This window comes from Hippoglossus hippoglossus, chromosome 14, assembly GCF_009819705.1.
Source record: "Hippoglossus hippoglossus isolate fHipHip1 chromosome 14, fHipHip1.pri, whole genome shotgun sequence".
NCBI classification, from domain to species: domain Eukaryota; kingdom Metazoa; phylum Chordata; class Actinopteri; order Pleuronectiformes; family Pleuronectidae; genus Hippoglossus; species Hippoglossus hippoglossus.
The window spans coordinates 15,799,769-15,817,992 of record NC_047164.1 but is presented as its reverse complement, the minus strand read 5'-3'; the positions used below and the strand labels follow the sequence as shown (position 1 = coordinate 15,817,992).

At 39.4% G+C, this 18,224-nt stretch overlaps 1 long non-coding RNA gene across 1 annotated transcript in view; it reads left to right on the top strand.

Annotated features, from left to right (window-relative positions):
- The window catches only part of LOC117774751, a 22,665-nt gene extending 4,441 nt beyond the window's left edge, over positions 1–18,224 (top strand). Inside the window, exons 2-3 of the long non-coding RNA XR_004616130.1 lie at positions 1,593–1,597; positions 18,085–18,224. This is a non-coding gene — a long non-coding RNA (uncharacterized LOC117774751). The remainder of the gene's footprint in view (positions 1–1,592; positions 1,598–18,084) is intronic.

Genomic DNA, 18,224 nt, shown 5'->3' with positions numbered 1-18,224 from the left:
AATAAAAAGCAATAATTAAGATAATGGTCGTCAACACGATAAGAGCTGTTGTTGACCATGTTATTCCCATGTCCCTAAATGACAAATTGAAGTGAAAGCCGTTATATATAACATGCGTACTTGGCTTTTTAAAAGTGGTACTGAAAAATCTCCTCCCTGGAATAACAATAAATCCACCAATTACATGATGCTGACCACTAATGTTACCAAGAGACGACATTTTCACTGGGTTTATGATGTTTCACCTGCTCTCTCTGTCTCTCACTCACTCACCCACACAGACTCTCTAGCTAGCAGTGAGAAAAAGCTACAGTATGTGAAAGCTTTCTGAAAGCCAACAACAGTCTTTCAAAAGTTATTGCATTATTCCAGCTCACACTGTTTTTACCTCTCTTGTGCTGATGGATGAGTACCTTGGGGTTACTTGTTCAGGCTACTCGCTAATCCAACTCCGCAGTCTGGGATGCTACTGTCTGCTTGTCTAAAAGTTTACATTGCCAGACCACCTGCATCTGGTTTTGAGGCGGCAGGTCAAGCCGTCAGGTAAACACTGACAAGGCCTGGACAGGCTGAGTTTCAGTCAATCTGGAAATGTTTATTTCTTTTCTTCTTTTTTTTTTTGAGAACTTCATAAAATCACTTTTGCTTAACTGTGAAATGTCCATGACAAAAAGGAAAAACAATATTTTTGGTACTTACTCAAGGATTTACTTTTGTTTTAACATTTATCTCAGTCTGTTTTCATTGGCTTGGGCTGTATGTAATCTAAAATCACATTTGTACACAATTATAATTCATTCACTTGCTTCATTTCCCCATTAGATGGTTATTGTGGTTAAATATTAACCTCACCCAAATGCATCTGTCATATCACCATAAAAGCCCATATAAACCACATACACACACAAAGTGGAAACATGAACAACATTTCTGAATGCTTTAAAATCCATTTGATCATTAATAACAGGTCAGTTTCTGAATTTACAAAAGAAAATGTCTCAGTTTTCTGGAGAAAGGGAAGCTCCCCCTTCACTGATAAGGAAACAGGAGGCACTTCAATTGGTTACCCACCTACAAATGAAAAACAGTGGGAGGGCAACGAATGCACTCAATGAACCTTGCTTCCTAGTATATACATAGTAAATAAGTAATTCTGTCACACTTCATCCCAGGGTCAAACAGAGGAAGTGTCTCTGCAGAAAACCATGTCAGCTGCATACGAGAAGCACAAAATGCCTTAAGAACAAGAAAACAGCAGGTTAGCCAGAGAAATGTGACCTCCAGTAGACTTAAAGCTGCCAGGTTGGGTAACATCAGCCTGACCTGAGCCTGCTGAGAAATTATTTAAGGATATCTTTTCACATTTTGCTATCTGGCAGTCTTAGAGGAGGCATTAACAAACATATCCTCCAGTGTTTTGCTACTGATTGTCATCAGCAGTGGTGCAACGGTGGGGGAAATAGGTTATTTAAACATTGTAATCAGGGCTCTTGATGACTGAGAGCTGAAAACATGCAAGCAGCGTTCAAGAGCGTTGGGGTTTATGTAGCTGCTGACACTCAGACTCCTGTATTCGCCCAAAAAAAATACAGTATATGTTGAGCCTCCACAGTCTGGCGCTGGTAGAAAATGATTAACTAGGTATTGACAGGAGCTAATCATGTGGTCGGCTAACTCTACTTTAATCTGCAAAGAGGCCACTCGTGAACTTTGATGTTACGCGCAGTGCAAACGGGTGGCAGCGACACGACAACATTTTTGCGCTCCTCTTGTCAGGAGAGCAGAAGCGAAAGCTCAAATTAAATCGCACGTACCTTGAAAGCGGCTCTCCAGCAGAAACAAAAATCCACATGTAACTTCAGCCGATCCAGTCATTTTCTTGAAGGAAGAGAATTAAAAAACTACAACATAGCAGCTGATCGCAGCAGCTCCCAGCGTCTGACGGACCAGGCGAGAGCGCGGAAAGCGTTAAATTGTATAACAACGCCTAAGTTATTAACGTGCTGTTACGAATCACCGGTGAGCTTGTCTGCGGCTTTGACAGTCCCAATGTATCAACAACACACGGCCAGATCCCCCATTCGTGGTCTCGGTGGGCTGTGTCCGTCTATTTTTCCAGGCACTGTACTCCACATCCTCCGCTGGCAGTGGCTTGTAAACAGGACTGAGTGGCTGAGAACAGAGGAAAGTAGGTCAGCTGGTAGCTCAATACTCGGCTAACGACGGCAGCAGCAGCATAAGCAGTCGGCTGTGCAACACAACCGAGAGAAACCTTCAGTGACCGGGCAGGGGGGGGCAGATTGTAATCTTTAACACGTGCTTAATACATAGCTAATATTATTAACATTAAATGTCATTTGGAGAACTGCGATGGACAATCTCCTGCATGTCTGATGTGGGTTTACAACTCACTTTTGCACTGGGTGTGAAATTGTGAATGGTACAGTCTGAAATGAAAGTCTAATACCACTTGGCCATGGAGGCATGGCAAGAAGACCTTGAATATATTAGGTCAACAGTATGGGGGGGGGGGGGGGGGGGGGGGGGGGGGCTGACATGATGAAAACTGCAGCTGAAATGGCCACAGGTAGACTACACACAGCATGGAGGCAACCCTTAATGTAAGGGTGAATGTAATCCCCTCGCTGTCAGACAGAGGTGACTAATCCGTAAGAAAGGCAAGAGGATGAGACTTTTGTTTTTTGCCCTAAAGTACTTCCCCATGCACTTCCTGTGTTTTGTTTTTGACTACTTCCTTGTTGCCTTTTCCCTCAGCTGAAGTCCCAAATGTGGGTCAGCAGTGTGCATGACTCATTTCAAGGGCTCATAATGGACCCGCCTTGAGTCTTTCTGCTTCTGTCAAATGATCACACAGATGGGTAAAGGTGCAGGGGTATCCTCGTGCTGAGAACTTACAGAAAACATGAACACAAGTGAAAGTGAGCGTTTCACTTCAGGACACTCTGTTGAGACAATGAGATGGTGGTGACGCCACAATAAGCCTATCCGCTTTGAATGTAATAATTATCAGTAACCATTCCACAGTTAATATAATTTTGCTGTCTCCACGGAGTCTGCACAGAACTTACACAAGTCCTGAATTTGATAAACACAGCTTTTGTTTTTAGTGAGTAAAGCCAGAAACCCACTGATTATAGCCCTCAGTGGGATATGATAACTTCTAACTCAGGTAGACGTTCATTGCTTTTTTGACAAACCTGAATGTGATCCTGTATTTTTGCTGATAAAAGAACAAAATCTGAACTGAAGCAAATAAGATCTTTGTGAGTTAATGGTGAGAAAACCCTGACCCGGAGCCTTTTCACAGTCTAAAGTCTCATGTGCTTCTGAACAAAACAGAATACTTGTTAACACTGACAGACCATGTTTAATCTGTGTAATTTTGAATTTTGATATATAATATAATATAATTGATCTAAATTCTGTGTGTGTGTGCGTGTGCGTGTGCGTGTGTGTGTGTGTGTGTGTGCGTGTGTGTGTGTGATTCTCCCACACAGATTAAATCCTGTCCTAGACTCACTTTTCCAACCTTAAGTCGCTACTTCCCACAATGTTTAAAGCTAGGGTTGGTAATCCTGGAAAAGCTAGTAAGAGCAGGCTACACTTTAAAGAAATGCTACCGATACATCCCACCCCCTCCCATTGGCCCTCTCATTAGAGCTACAACCATATGAACACGCACAGGTGACAACTGCTAAAAGCTAAATTTTCCGTATCTCGCTAGCTTCTGCTATCTCCTGCCTCTCGGTTAGTGACAGGTAAGCAGGTCCAATGAAATGATTGATCATGTTTATTACATGTACAGTCCTGCAAGGGCCACAGACACCAGCTTTTTTTCTTGTTTTTTTCCCATTAGACTTTATTTGTTGATGCTATCAGGAAGGGGATTTCAACAAAAAAGTATTTCAGAAACAAATTACTAACCCTAGTTTTAAGTATTACACTGAAAGGATATGTTTATGGCATATTTGAATATGAAAATATCATTGATTTGAATCAGCTAGCTATTTAACATGATGTAATTAATAAATCTTTGTTATTTCTCCCCCATTTCAGCATTTGTTTACAGTGAAACAAGACAAATAGTCATGCTAGCATTGCAGCATCACAAAGACAATGTTACATTGCTGATATTTAGCTTCTATATTATTTACCTTGTTAACTATTATAATTTAGCATGCTAAAATTCTGATAATTAGCATGAAACACAATTTTTTTTCATAAATCTGGCCGAACCAAAATATTGACGTATGATGGATGAAAAGATAAATCACCACAATTTATCCTGAGGAAAGAATGAACATCTGCACCAAATTTCATGGAGATGTTTCAGTCTGGACCAAAGTGGCACATCAACCAACACAATTACAGAGCCATTCATTAAAACCGCACCACTAGTATTGCTTAAAAGCACTGGTGGAGCGTGACACGCAATATTTGTACACGTTCTGATTGAAATGGGATGTAAAGATATAAATAAAATGTACATGGTATGACTGTAAACCGCCAGGACACCAGCTGCTAAACTGTTTTGGACTTAAAACTCAGTTTTAAACTCACATACAAATTCCTTTACTTTCAAGCCTGGATGTTCAGGTGGCACAGAAGAGTTTCCCTTATAAGAGACAGCGTTGTTATAAATGCCACTTGTCATGTGAGTGAAGAGTTCAGACAACGGAGGACATGAGAATCAACTGCTTGGACAGGTCAGTCCATGTCACCAGAAAACATGAAGTGCCTGTTCCCAATTTGCCATATTGAGAGTGAGCATAGTTGTACGACACAATATAATGACATTAAATACAGTGACTACACTACAATCTGAGCTGCACGAAGAACGTCATCTTGTGTTCCAGATCATTTTTTTGGAACACAGATTTTATCATTAAGACAGCTAAACAGGCAAAAGAAAATTTGTTGTAAGCCAGACAGAAAAGAGTAAGTGGTCATGTGATTTCAAAGTCAAAGCAAACCAAAGTTCTGCCTCTGGCTCTGCCAGTCCTCCATGTTCAACATTTTATGATTCTGATTTCTCTCTCGACCCATGAGTTTGAGGCACACAGTTGAGGCAATGTTGAACTTGCAGACCACTTGCCTCAACGACCATCTTCATGTAAATGAGTCACACTTTCCCACAGCTTTTTCTGTCTGCAGCTGTTGCAGAAGTCCAGATTTTGATGACTGATCCGGCCTCTGATATAGTACCAGTATAATGCCATTTTAACCAGACATGTGAGACATGGTGTCAGAAGAGAGACAAATGCTAGACCAAACATGAGAGAAACACAGTCAGTCTCACTGGTCCTCAAGTAACATACTTCATAAACTAAATAACCACATCTCTGTCCTCAGAGGTAACTTGAATCTTTGGCATTATACCTCTTGTAGTGAGGTGATAACATTTGTCTGTGCTTCCTTCAGGGAGGTAAAACTAGACTATACATTGTCGGAGTTTATAAACAAAATAACAAAGGAGAGTTCCACACCTCTGAATTGATTGAAAGCATCTTACAGTTCAGCCAGACTAAACAGTGAGGCTGCCCCCCCCCCACACCCCCCCACACACACACACACACACACACACACACACACACACACACACACACACACACACACACACACACACACACACACACACACACACACACACACACACACACACACACACACACACACACACACAAGCCAAATTCAATTCCCATTGTTGGCCCTTTCTGTGTGAAGCTCCCACTGTGTTTCACACTGGTGTTCCAGTTTCTGTGAACGTCAGGTGGAGGACAGACGGTGAATTGGTCGGTACAGCTGGGCAAAGCCAAAATTGCAATCTTTTTTTTCAGTTACTATGGTAACCTATAGGTGTTGTTGAAAATGAACAGACTAGGATGCAGTGCATACAGCGTAGTGCAGCCAATCAGAATGCAGTTTGCTTGTACATTGCAGTCAACCATCAGTAAGTACTAGGTAACCACACACAAAACCGCATGTATAATACAGCAGGAATGACGAATTATTGTTACTGTACCCTCCCAAATGAGGAAATTACCGTATAAAAACCCCAACAACATAAATTATGTGGCAATGGTTTGGATATTACAAAAGTGACTCAGCTCAGACAAAGACACTATACAAAATATGCTGTCGGCCAGAGTAAATGAAGACTGGAAACGAAACTATTCCATTCAGTCAACTGGAAATGTATGAAAGAGCATGAAATTACTGTTAACACTTTTTCCACCGTCAACAGCAACGATGGGGCTCAACCATTGGAACAATTATGTATTTGGGGGGACTCATTTTAAAACCTTGCTTCCAGAGTTAAATCTTAATAATAAGTAAATGATAGTAATAATTTATGTTTCAGTCAAGAAGTCTTACTTACCAAGGTTTTTTGTGGCAAAGCTTTCAGTTTTTGTACAGGGTTCTTTACTATACCACTACCAACATATGTTAATATTTGCTGGCTGCCTTGCTGAAGACTCCACACTCATAAGCAACCACAATTTTTTCTTTGTATCACAGAATACGCACAAATGTGTACTTTTTATAAAAGAAATCCATTATGGCAGAGTTAAATCTTTTCATTTAGCTAGATTTGTTCAATTTAATGGTGCATGCTTTCCCCAGTGCTTAAGTGGGTTACACCCAGGTGCTCTGCTTTCCCTCCCACGGTCTTGGCATGCAGGTTAAGTTGATTGGCGAGTCTAAATTTCCCATAGGTGTGCAATGTGTTCAGGTTGTCTCTCATCCAATGTCAGCAGGGATTGGCCCCGGCAATGATCCATAAGTTTAAATGGGCATAACTAATGGATGGGTGGGTATTATGCTTCGATTATAATTGAATGTAATGGTTCCACGAGGCTTCAGTTCAAACCACATTCTCTTGTGGCTTGATGACCATAAACCCATATCTAACACAGCAATAACAAGAACAACCCATAACTCGAAGTAAAATTCATTTTACTGTGAAAAGCAAAGTGTTCTTACATATACAGACCACTTAGAAAAAAAAGCAAGAAGCCACTCTCAAACCTTACTCCTTTGACTCCATCCTGACAAAAATGATGTGTGTATACACTTTAATCCACAAAATAAAAAGACAAGTTAGAGTTACATGTTTTCAACCTCTGGAAGCATGTCTTATAAAACCTATACCATCTTTTGAACACAGTTTTGTTCATAAAGACGATCTAGAAAACCAAAAGCTGACATCAAAGTACTGTGGACTACAAGAGAAAGAAATAATCTATTTTATCTATATAGAAGACTTGATACAGATAGGTGTAATAGTGGCTGCTTCAGAGAATTAAAAAAGACATAGATGGCGAACAAGTGATATAGGAGTCCAAGACTTCTGAATCTTTATAATTACTTCACAGAAATACATGATGGCTCCATAGGGAGATGAGAGATATCTGTCTAAAAACACTGACTGTGAACACATTAAAATCATGGAACACGATGTCAATAAACTGCACACGGCACATCTGTATTTACCAACCTGTCTAGACTGTGATTACTTTACACCAAAGTATACTAAAGGGACAAGAAAGGCAAAATAGAGAGTTGCTTCTTTTCTGAACAAAGTACTATTTAGGGATTCATTCAAGGGGTCCAGCATCTTGCCCAAGGACACTTCAGCATGCAGATGGGAAGACTGGGATCGAACCAACTATAATGGATGGACTGCCATTGGATAAATTGTAAGAGCTATCAGACACAATGAAATGTGCCAAAATTCATCCAGCCCCTTCATCTGCTCATATTTTCGATCTGCCTAACACTTTTGTTTATGAACCAATATGTTTTAAATGAATGACTAATTAGCCTCATCTGTTATATGTGCCTATACCTAATTACCAAATGTTAGCATGTTAACAGGATAAACTAAAGTGGTGAACGTGGGAAACCTTAAACCACACGTGCAACCTCCAACGTATGGCTGTGAACTCTTAGCATTTTTACATAAATATCTCAATTAATATGCTGAATCTCTTAAGTGGGATGCTAAAGAGAATAGTTCAAATCGGTGTATTGATATATTAATGCAATGTCAGCTGCTGCTTGTCATGTAACATATCTAAAGAACTAATGCCAAAACACAATACATGGACATATTGGCACCAAAACAATGCTGAAGAGGCGAATAATGCCAGAGTGATGACACAGGATCATTCTGAACTAAATTGTTTCTAAGCCTGCGACTAACAAGTGTAAGACATCCAAGATTCATAAAGATCTCCCACATTTTACTGCATTATTCACCATCCGCCTACATAGAGATTAGTTCCGCTCTTTTATGTAGGTCATGCTATTGGATAATGAGATGACATTTAGTGCTCATAAGCAGACCTCACTACATAGTAAATGCTCCGGGTTGGGGTTCTTTACATCCTGTACCTTTGTCCAGGCTCCTTGCCTTTACGTCAGTGAAAAAGTGGATTATTTAGATAATCGCTCAGACATTGAGCCATATTGCCTCACGCTACTGTACATCTGTGATACTGGTATTGATGATGTCATGGTGGCCCTCTGCTGAGGCACTGACTGTCATTAATTAGACTGTGGCACTGCTGTTCACTCTGTGTTCCCATGGTAACAATGTGTGGTGTATATTTTCCCCCAACCAAGGTTTTGATGTCCATTAAGGAACTGGTTTCCATTTTTCTTCAGGTGGAGTATATTTTGTATGCACAAACCCATTTGTTTATCTGATGAATATTAATAAAGTAGCAGACAATCTTTCTGACTGCCTGTTCTCCTCATTATCACAACCAGAGGTCATTCTTAATGCATGGTAATAGCATTAACACAACATTTAATACTGGGCTCACAGATAAAGAGATATCACTCCTGCAGCTTTGAATAAGGACCCGCTACTTTCTATATTAAATTATATTTGATATAGAGAATTTCTTAAAAGAATGATATTTATAAAATAATAATTACTGTTATACACAGCTTAAAATCTTAAATGCCCTGAATAGATTATGTAAAATAACTAAAGCAGTATTTCTAGAACATTTGCAGTTAATAAATATATGAAAACTATGTATATTTCCCTATAAATTGTAAGATTGACCTTGGTGAGTGCTTCCAGCTGCTGAGCTCTGTCTTCCCTCAGAAATATAAGAACATCACAACAGCAGTAGATGTTCTACCTGCTGCAACTTAACCTTAACACAGGAAATTGTGGCTCATTCTTTTACATAACCTTTCTTCCATCCATTCACACTGGTTGGTTGGCTTGGAGTTACGCAATGTTTAAGTCAAGGACATTTTGTACGATGTAATTCAATATAGATGGAGCTCCATTAGCTACAACTTTACACAAAAACAGAGTAAGAAAACTGTAAGGAAATCACTTGTTATCTACTTAATGCTTTCTATTTCTATGCATTTGTAAAGCACCTTGAATTGCCCTGTGTCTGGAGGATGATACAAAAAAACTTGCCTTGACCTGACTATTTGGAGCATTTGTCGCCACAAATAGCATTTACTTCAATTAAGCAGCCAATGGAAAAAAGGCACTGGTAAGTAAAGAAATAAATCTTTGTGCACCTTCTGAGCTGTGCTTTCCCACAAGCGCTGTCTAAGTCAGGCAAACAGCAGCTTCCCAATAATGCTCCCTTGGGCCACAGCTGAACCTTTGCACAGACTGAGCTCTACCCGCGCTGAGCAATAGTCACAATAGTCTAATACATCCTCACCTGTTGTGCACTAAGGTAAAAAACACATGCCTGTTCCCCATGCTCTCCATAACTGCATCTATGTAAACAACCCGAATTATAGTAAATCAATTACTAAATCAAAACATAACTTTTTGAATACTCAATAAATAATTTTAGTAAATCGAGCAAAAATACCGCTTGTGTAACTATCAAGTATTTTTTATATTTCTTCTTAATAAACTGAACTGTTTCGGGAGTTTTGAAGAAATAACTCCAATTAAAATGTGATGAAAATAATTGGAAACAGTCTATTCACTAACACACAGTTATGACTAATAAGTAGATTGGCCCTGAAAGTTCAGTGGACTGCAACTTGAGAAAAAACAATAAAATAAACAAAATGCGAGCAAATTGAAAAAGCATCAATTTGACAACCCATGCACTGCAAATTCACACAACATAACCAAATAGACAAACATGTTGCAAATGCACACAACACAGACAAACAGACAAACGCACTACAAATACCCTGCTGAGTTGTAGAGCATTGAGATCTGGGTGCAACCATGTAACTGATTAATTACTCACTAACTCACTTACTGTGCTCATTCATGTTCAGTCTAACTGCACATATTATATAGGTTTCTTTCACTCACTCTATATTTTACTTTTGATGCTTATTCAACAACATTTGTCAATGATTTTGGTTATACTTTACCCAAAGTGCCTTGTAATTACACATTCACCACACATCACAGCCTCATGGTGGGTGGCCACTTCATTTCCATGAGAAAGCAGACCAACAAAACAAACATCCTTTCACCAGGTAGAACCACTCTCAAATGTCCTTATAATTATATTCTTTCAGTGATTCTAAATGAATCACCAAATTATTGCAGGCCTTTTATTGTCTGCTGCTGCTCAGGAAAAGATGCAATTACCTAAGGCAGTGTGTGGGCAAATATGTGGGTCACAATTCTAGGGCATGGGTGGAAAGGGCATTGCAGCGCTTCCTTTGTACTGCTGTCTCAAGCTCAGATTGTTGGTAACATCTTTGATTAAATTCCTAGCAGTGGAAGTTTATTGATCGTTTTACAATGCCGTCCAAGAAATATGTTGGGCTGATTGCCAGAATAATATGATAATTTCTGATTTCATCAGTGACTGACAAAACCACAAGCAGCCACTCTCTCATGCACAGGCTCTGAACTGAAATAGTCTTCTGCAAGCAATCCATGGAAAAAGTGACCCTATGTCTCCATTTCTATCTATTGCTTTTTCATTTTTCTTGTTGTGAAACACTGCCATCTTGTTAGGAAAAAGATTTGTCTTGATAGAAGAAAGCATCTAGTAATGAAAAGCTTCATAGACAGAACAGGTAGACAAGTAGCTGAATATGGAATTGCCTTATGATCAAATATCCATGTCTTATTTTTAATCCACAGAAACCAAAAGTGCAGGAAAGTTGATATTTTCCATTTCCGGACTGAAAGAGCATCGGACATATAAACTGATGTAAATGAAAGATACACATTAATTAATATATTTTTGTAAATTAATAAACATTTTAGAGGAACTACTGGACACAAAATCAGATGTTGATGATTCACTTGGGGACATTTTCACAACAACAGAACACAAAAAAATACTCATACTCGCACAATAGATGTCATATGAAGAAAGTGGGTTAATACCATCTATGATTTAATTATAAAAGGCTGGTTCATTAGCCATCTGGAAAAAAATTATCACATTCACTAAGTGTTGACACACTCGTGCCTGATTACAACACAGTGAAATACAGCTAATTTTGCTGCTTCAAAACAACACAATCTCTGTGAGTGGAGTTGTGCGCACACATTATTCAAGATAACAGCTGGTACTAACAGTCAGGCAGAGTGGTGTAATGAATGCAGAAATCATGCTTCATTGTGACAATGATTCATGATTCTTTCACCCTGCGTGTCCTTGAGCTTTAAAGGGATAGTTCACCGAAAAATGACAAATTCACGGCTGCAACACTGTTTACCACTGAAACTACAAAACTGTTTTGTGGACTCAAACACCTCATCCACCCCTCCACCGGCATAGTGGTGAGTAGATAATGAGTGGATTTTCATTTTTCAATGACCTATCCCTTTAAACCTTTAGATCATCCAGCTTTAGACAAGACCCATGTCCCCTGATCTCACTGAGGATGGAGGGACATAATTTTTCTACAGATTTCCAAAAAGGTATCACTTGTTTCTGAGAGCTCTTAAAAGATGCATATTGTATTTAAACATTTTCAAAATACTGTAATAGATGAGTGTAAATCACAGAAATCCAGAGGGAATAGGAAATCACATGCACTACACAGCATATGCCAGATAATCCAGGTTGCACTATCAATAGGTCTTTGCTACATGTAACAAATTCAGGTTTCTCTTGATGTTATCTTGACCCAGCTTGAAAATAACACTCACATTGGTCAGTGTCACTATAATGACCAGGTTTTGCCTCTTGACATCACAGATTGCAAATGACTTACTCAACATCAAAAGGACAGAGAGATCTGTTCTGGGAGTGGTCTTTTCATTTCAGCATCAAACCTGACATGCCCGTTTATGGTCTTCTGCCACAATATGTATTTAACACCACACAAACAAACAGAGTTGTAATGCACATGCAGCCAACACCCTGAGCGAAAGATCTGATTCACATCTAGGTCACACACAGTGGCCAGGCCCGCACACATATTGTGAAACCTTTTTTTCTTCTTCATCTGAAACACTAAGTGTAGCCACACCCGATTCTTGACAGTGACCTTTTGTCATGAAAGAGAGAAAAGTCCTGTGAATCAGCTTTCTGAAATAGGAAGGGTTCCCAATAAAAGGCACTGTGTCCATAAATGAAAATGCAGTAGACAATCCTAGGATAGTAAATAAGTAAGTAAAATGTATCATTATTCCGAAGGCACATTTAAACACAGCATAGGCTGACCGCAGAGATGCACAAAGGATACCAATGGTCTTTAGCCTAGATTTAAAAATAGAAATGGATGGATCATATCTAATTTATAACTGGTTCGACAATAGTTGAGCAGCATCTGCAAGAGCTGTGTCACCTATTAGTTTCCGTTGTGACCATGGGACACACAAGAGGTTTGTTGTCAGATCAGAGAGACCTGGAAGCTGAGTGCCAGTGAATACGGTCTGTGATGTAAGATGGACCCTGACTATTTAGGAAGACTATTTAGGAAGACGTGAATTAATTTTTCCATTCAACTCAAAGACAGAGCTGGCTTGAGTTTAGAAAATTATTATTAATAACTGTTTTTAACAACAGAGCAGACTTGTTTTTGTTGAGACAGCGCTCAGCATTTAAGTGAGGTGGCTTCTGGACTTAGACAGACCAACGATAATTACTTTGGATTTACTGTTTAGCTGAAGGAAATGATTAGCCATCAAGCTTTTAATGTCCCTGAACAGCCCAGAGAGACTGGAGGGAATTACAAGATATTAATTTGGTAAAGGTATTTTATTACAAGGCTATTTTGGTACAGAGATTTACACGTCAAACAGAAAATCTACCTGAATTTCCCGCTTGGTGGGTTTTTATTTCGTACTCTGATTACAGCAGTGTCTTTGAAAAGGTTTTACATAATATTCAGATGTTTATCTGAGGTAATGCCACTCGTTTCACGCAATGAAAGAAAGGGAAGAAGCAAATTCACACAATGTCATAAGAGCCAGAAGAAAATAACCTTTTTTTTTTCTAATCAGCTAAATGTCTTAATCATGCCCCAGTGATTCTGAGCCTGAAGCTACTGAGGACAATAACTGTGTGCTTTGGAGCAAGAGATCAGCGGCAAGGATGATGACGTCTGTAGAGGCAGTTATATAACTGAAGCTGAACATTTTGTCTGTCATAGTTACGAGGTTAAAGAGGGTGACATGAATACCAATCATAGTCTCACGAGTCATGTGCAGCATAGTTCCTCTTCACCCAGCCGGGCATCAGAATAGTGCAGTATGAAGCTAACAGAAAAATCAATTTTATCTCTTTGGGCAACTTTCCTCTGTCAAGGCTTCGAAGGCTCATTCAAAAGACCACTGTCTTCTCAATGGAGACACAGCAGCTGTTCAATAATTAAAAATAAAACCTGACAAATCATCTTAGGCCTACAATACAAATGATTCTAAACATACAGACTACAGTAAGGACGACATATAGTCCAGTGAAAGATGTTACTGACTTTAAGTTATACAGGATTGACCCAAAAAAGATTTTTAAGAATGGCGTAAATGCTATGATCCATCGAAAAGAATATAAAAACAAGTAAAAAACATTAAGGGATAGAAACTCTTTTCTATCAATTTTCTAGGTTACCCTGTAAGGTAAACCGCAGTATAATGGACAGATGGATGGGGTTTTGTATACCAGTGCATCTATAAACACTAACACAAATTCAGCTGCAAAATATTGAAATATTCATATAATATTAGAACTCAACTGTGAGCCATTAAAGAACTATATAATTACCCCCTTCCTCCCACATGAAACACACCACAAAGCTAATGTAAGTATCCCAGTGAGTCCATTAATTGGAGGGAAAAAACAGATGCAGTGCACAGTACAATTATGACTCTGTAACAAATAATAAAAATAAAAGGTAGGAAAACAACAAAACCTCAAGAGTAAAAATGAATAAGTAAACAAATAAGTACCTATTCATCACCTACAGATCCAGATTCAATAGTCTAATGTGTCTATGAATTATAAATAAGCAATAATGCCATTTTGAGCCCATGGCAAAAATGTTGTAGCGCAAATTAATTAGCTCATTAGTGAATAACAAGTCAAACAGTCCTACAAAGATATCCGATCAACCCCATTCTCTAATTATTTTGTAACTCTATATAGGAATCTACTCACTAGTTGTTGATAATGCATTGCTATGCACTTGATTTGCTCAATTTCTCAAAACAATTAAATCAATCTGTCAAACTATATTTGTACAGCACCTTTCATACAGGTTAGTGCAGTTCAAAGTGCTTCATATTTGAAGAGCCAAGAATAAAACAACCTCATGATGACATTTGGGTTTATTTATTTGGAAATAAAGTATTTTCTGTACAACTCCGACAAACTGTCTCACATTCACTAAAGCAGCACAAAGTATTCTAGGTCTTCCAGGACTGCAAACTGTTTCGAAAGGTTGGACAGACGACACACACAACACTTATCAGAGACTTTTGTTACAGGCTGTCAAGGAGCATGAGACTCCAGTGGTTCTGATGAGTATCACAAATACTTTAAATGCCTGTTTAATGTAGTCAGAGTGTGTGTTTCCCCTTTCTCTCAGCTTTTCCTATTGTATGACCTACTATTAAATGCTTTCAGGGTTCCATCCATCAATCCATCCATTATCAATACCGCTTATCCTTTGAGGGGAGCTGGAGCCAACCGCAGCAGACATTGAGTGAGAGGCAGGGTACACTCTGGACAGGTCACTAGTATGTTTTTCAGTGTGGCTTTGATGTCTGTGACAGGTATTTCTTGTAACATATATGGAATGACTGAAGTTTCTTGAACTTGAACCTTGTTATTCCCAAGTGTAACTTCTGTTACAGCCAAGTGTGAAAAACCACAGCCACCATTAGACTATATGTTACCAAACAGGAAGTACGTACAAAGGTGAGTAACATGAGAGTTTCCATACACTGTACAAGAGTAATTATTGCATCAAGAGTCCAAAGGTTTGAATTATTTAGAGAGAAACAAACTCAAAGATTAAGTTCTAAAAGAAACACTGATGTCAATGTAAGTCAAATGTGACTATGTAATACTGTAGTACTATTAATATAGTGTAAACACCAACAATGGGCTTCTCGTGTTGTGTTTAATGTATAACGTAAGCACGGCTCAGTAATTTGCAACCTGTGAAGTTAGTCAACCTGTTGTCAGATTTCACTTCATTTCATGTGTGTTTGAGATGAATCACCATGAGTTGAACATTCAACATTCATTCTATGTGGAGCGCCACTCTGTTTTCTTAAAGAGACAGAGGGGGAGAAATGATCCCTTCGCAGTTGCACAGACCTGCACCATTTGTGCATGCCCAGTCACACTAAGCAGCTCTAGCAATATTCAGACTTGCATTCAGTTTAAGCTTGCAGGACATGGCCCACTAACCTACTTTCCCCACAACATGCTCTGTAACATCAGAGACGAGGCTGTGTGTCATCAGTTAACTAACCTTCACCATAGCATAGTTTCAGGAAAGAGGAACAAAAACCCAGATACAGCACTGCTTAAGCACGAGCAGAATATAAATGATCAGAAAAAAGAAATCTCCATCAGGCCCCAAGCTTGGTTTGCTCTTGAAGGGGAAATATAATGCTTCAAACTGATATTCCTTGAAACAGCAGTGGAGTGGAGCAAAATGAAAAATAAGGACATGACGAAATGTCACAAGAAACGAGGAATAAAGGGAGAAAAATCTAAACCTGTAACTGAGACAGAGGAAAGTAGTGAAATACTAAGCCATACAGGAGTAATTCTGTAGTGTTAATTATAAAATATGAAGAAATAGATGTACATAAATGATTTTAATATTAAGATTATTAATGAAAAAAAACACATTTGTGGCAAATCCTTTATATCTACATGTAACTGTTAGGGTTGCTGAATAAGGAGATCTTGTGTTTCCCCCATGTTCTCATGGGCACACCCCATCACAGTCCAAGAATTACATAAACCACACTATACACTGTTAAACCCTACAACCTGATACCCACAAACAATTGTTGTAAGTTACTAGGCAAACAAAAAAACAACCACAGCAACTGCATATGCAGTGCACCACTCCGTGGGCGGCTCCTCCTTCAAGTAAACAAATTTAATAATTATGACGTGGCAACATATTGTGAGTGCAGAAGAGACTCTGGACTCCTGGACTGGACTGTGTGCTGGCTGATTGGTTGTATGTTTGATTGTATGTCACAGGTTGTTGTAGCTATTTTCAAAAACATCCGTATCAGTAAAAGTGGATTGTTAAAAGATTGGTAATGTCTGCAGTTCAATATATTTATTTTATTGCCAGAGCAGTAACAAGTGGCAGAAATAGACATCCATATAGTGAGTGAGATACCTGTCAGTAGGGGGCAGTCACAGTGCAGAGTGGATGAGGATCATGATTAACCTCTGACCTCCATAGGGGCAGACTTTAATCCAGAATGGAATACACAATCTCATCAAGGCCAGGATAAAAATGCAGTTTGTTAAATTGACTGTAAATACAGGGCTGACGATTTTGACCGGAAGGGAGGAGAAGAAAGCATGAGTCATGAGGGTGGCCTAATTGTTTCGCAGCATGACGTAAAAAGGAGTGTATGGTGCTTAACTCTCCAGTTCAGTCAGTCCTGGGACAGCCATTCATGTCCCACTCAGCTGCCAGCACACGTCCTCATCACTATTCATGTCTGCTGGGCCAACCTCAGCACTGATGCAGCAAGCCGACAGAGTGGACCAGGCCTCCACACTAGTGTACCTACATGAGGACACTGGACGATCACTTGGACAATGGGAAATAACAGGCTCCTCTAACGGCATCGTGATCCAGACCAAAGTCATCAGATCGGCAGACACTGACATACATTCAAAAAACCTGATTTCCAAAGACTCCCGTCTTGCCTGGACACCCTCTACTGTGAAACCCCTCTTGCTCAATCGCACAATCTAGCATCTCCCACTAATTTGAAATTGTCCAAGTAGTCATATCTCTACATGCACAAGAGCGCCATGTGGATTTCTCAACCCCATATAGACCACAGTCCTATTTCACCCTCCTCGAGTCATGCAATATGTTTGAATGCCCCACATATAATAATGTGCCTGTACATACAGCGAACCAGCAGCTGCTCTCCACACAGCCAAGTCCACACACACACACCCCATGGCATCCCAACCCCATTTCATTGGCGTCTCGTATCAATAACTCACAGCACACTGCCTCTCGTCGTATTAATACAAGAGGAGGAAAAAAAAAAACACCCTATTCAAATAGTGTACCTGCAGTTTACAGTCAATCAAATGTCATGCCGATATTAGCTAGCAAAAAAAAAAACAAGCCCCCTTTGATTTAATGCATTAGCCTGAAACGGTCCAAATATCCACTGAGGAGAACAAATATGTTTTGTGTATTTTTTTTATACGACTGCCGTAAATAATGTGAAGCAAATTACGTCGAGTCAAGACTTTGGAGAAAGAACTGACTGTGAGTAAACTATGGTTTTTTTCCCCGAAGAGCTTCTACTTTTTGACACCGTGAATTGTTTCGCTAACGTTAAGCTAGGCTCGTGGGTAAAAGTAACGAAACAGACGCTGTGGAGGAGGTGGAAACTTACCTTAGGGGGAGCCAGGCGGGGACCGGTGGAAAAGAGGCTGTAAGCGGCGAAATGATCATTAAAAAAAAAAAAAACTACGACGTCCTATATTCCCCGCAAAAAAAGTTTCCCTCAGATGAAACTGCGCTGCGACTCCGTGTACAGA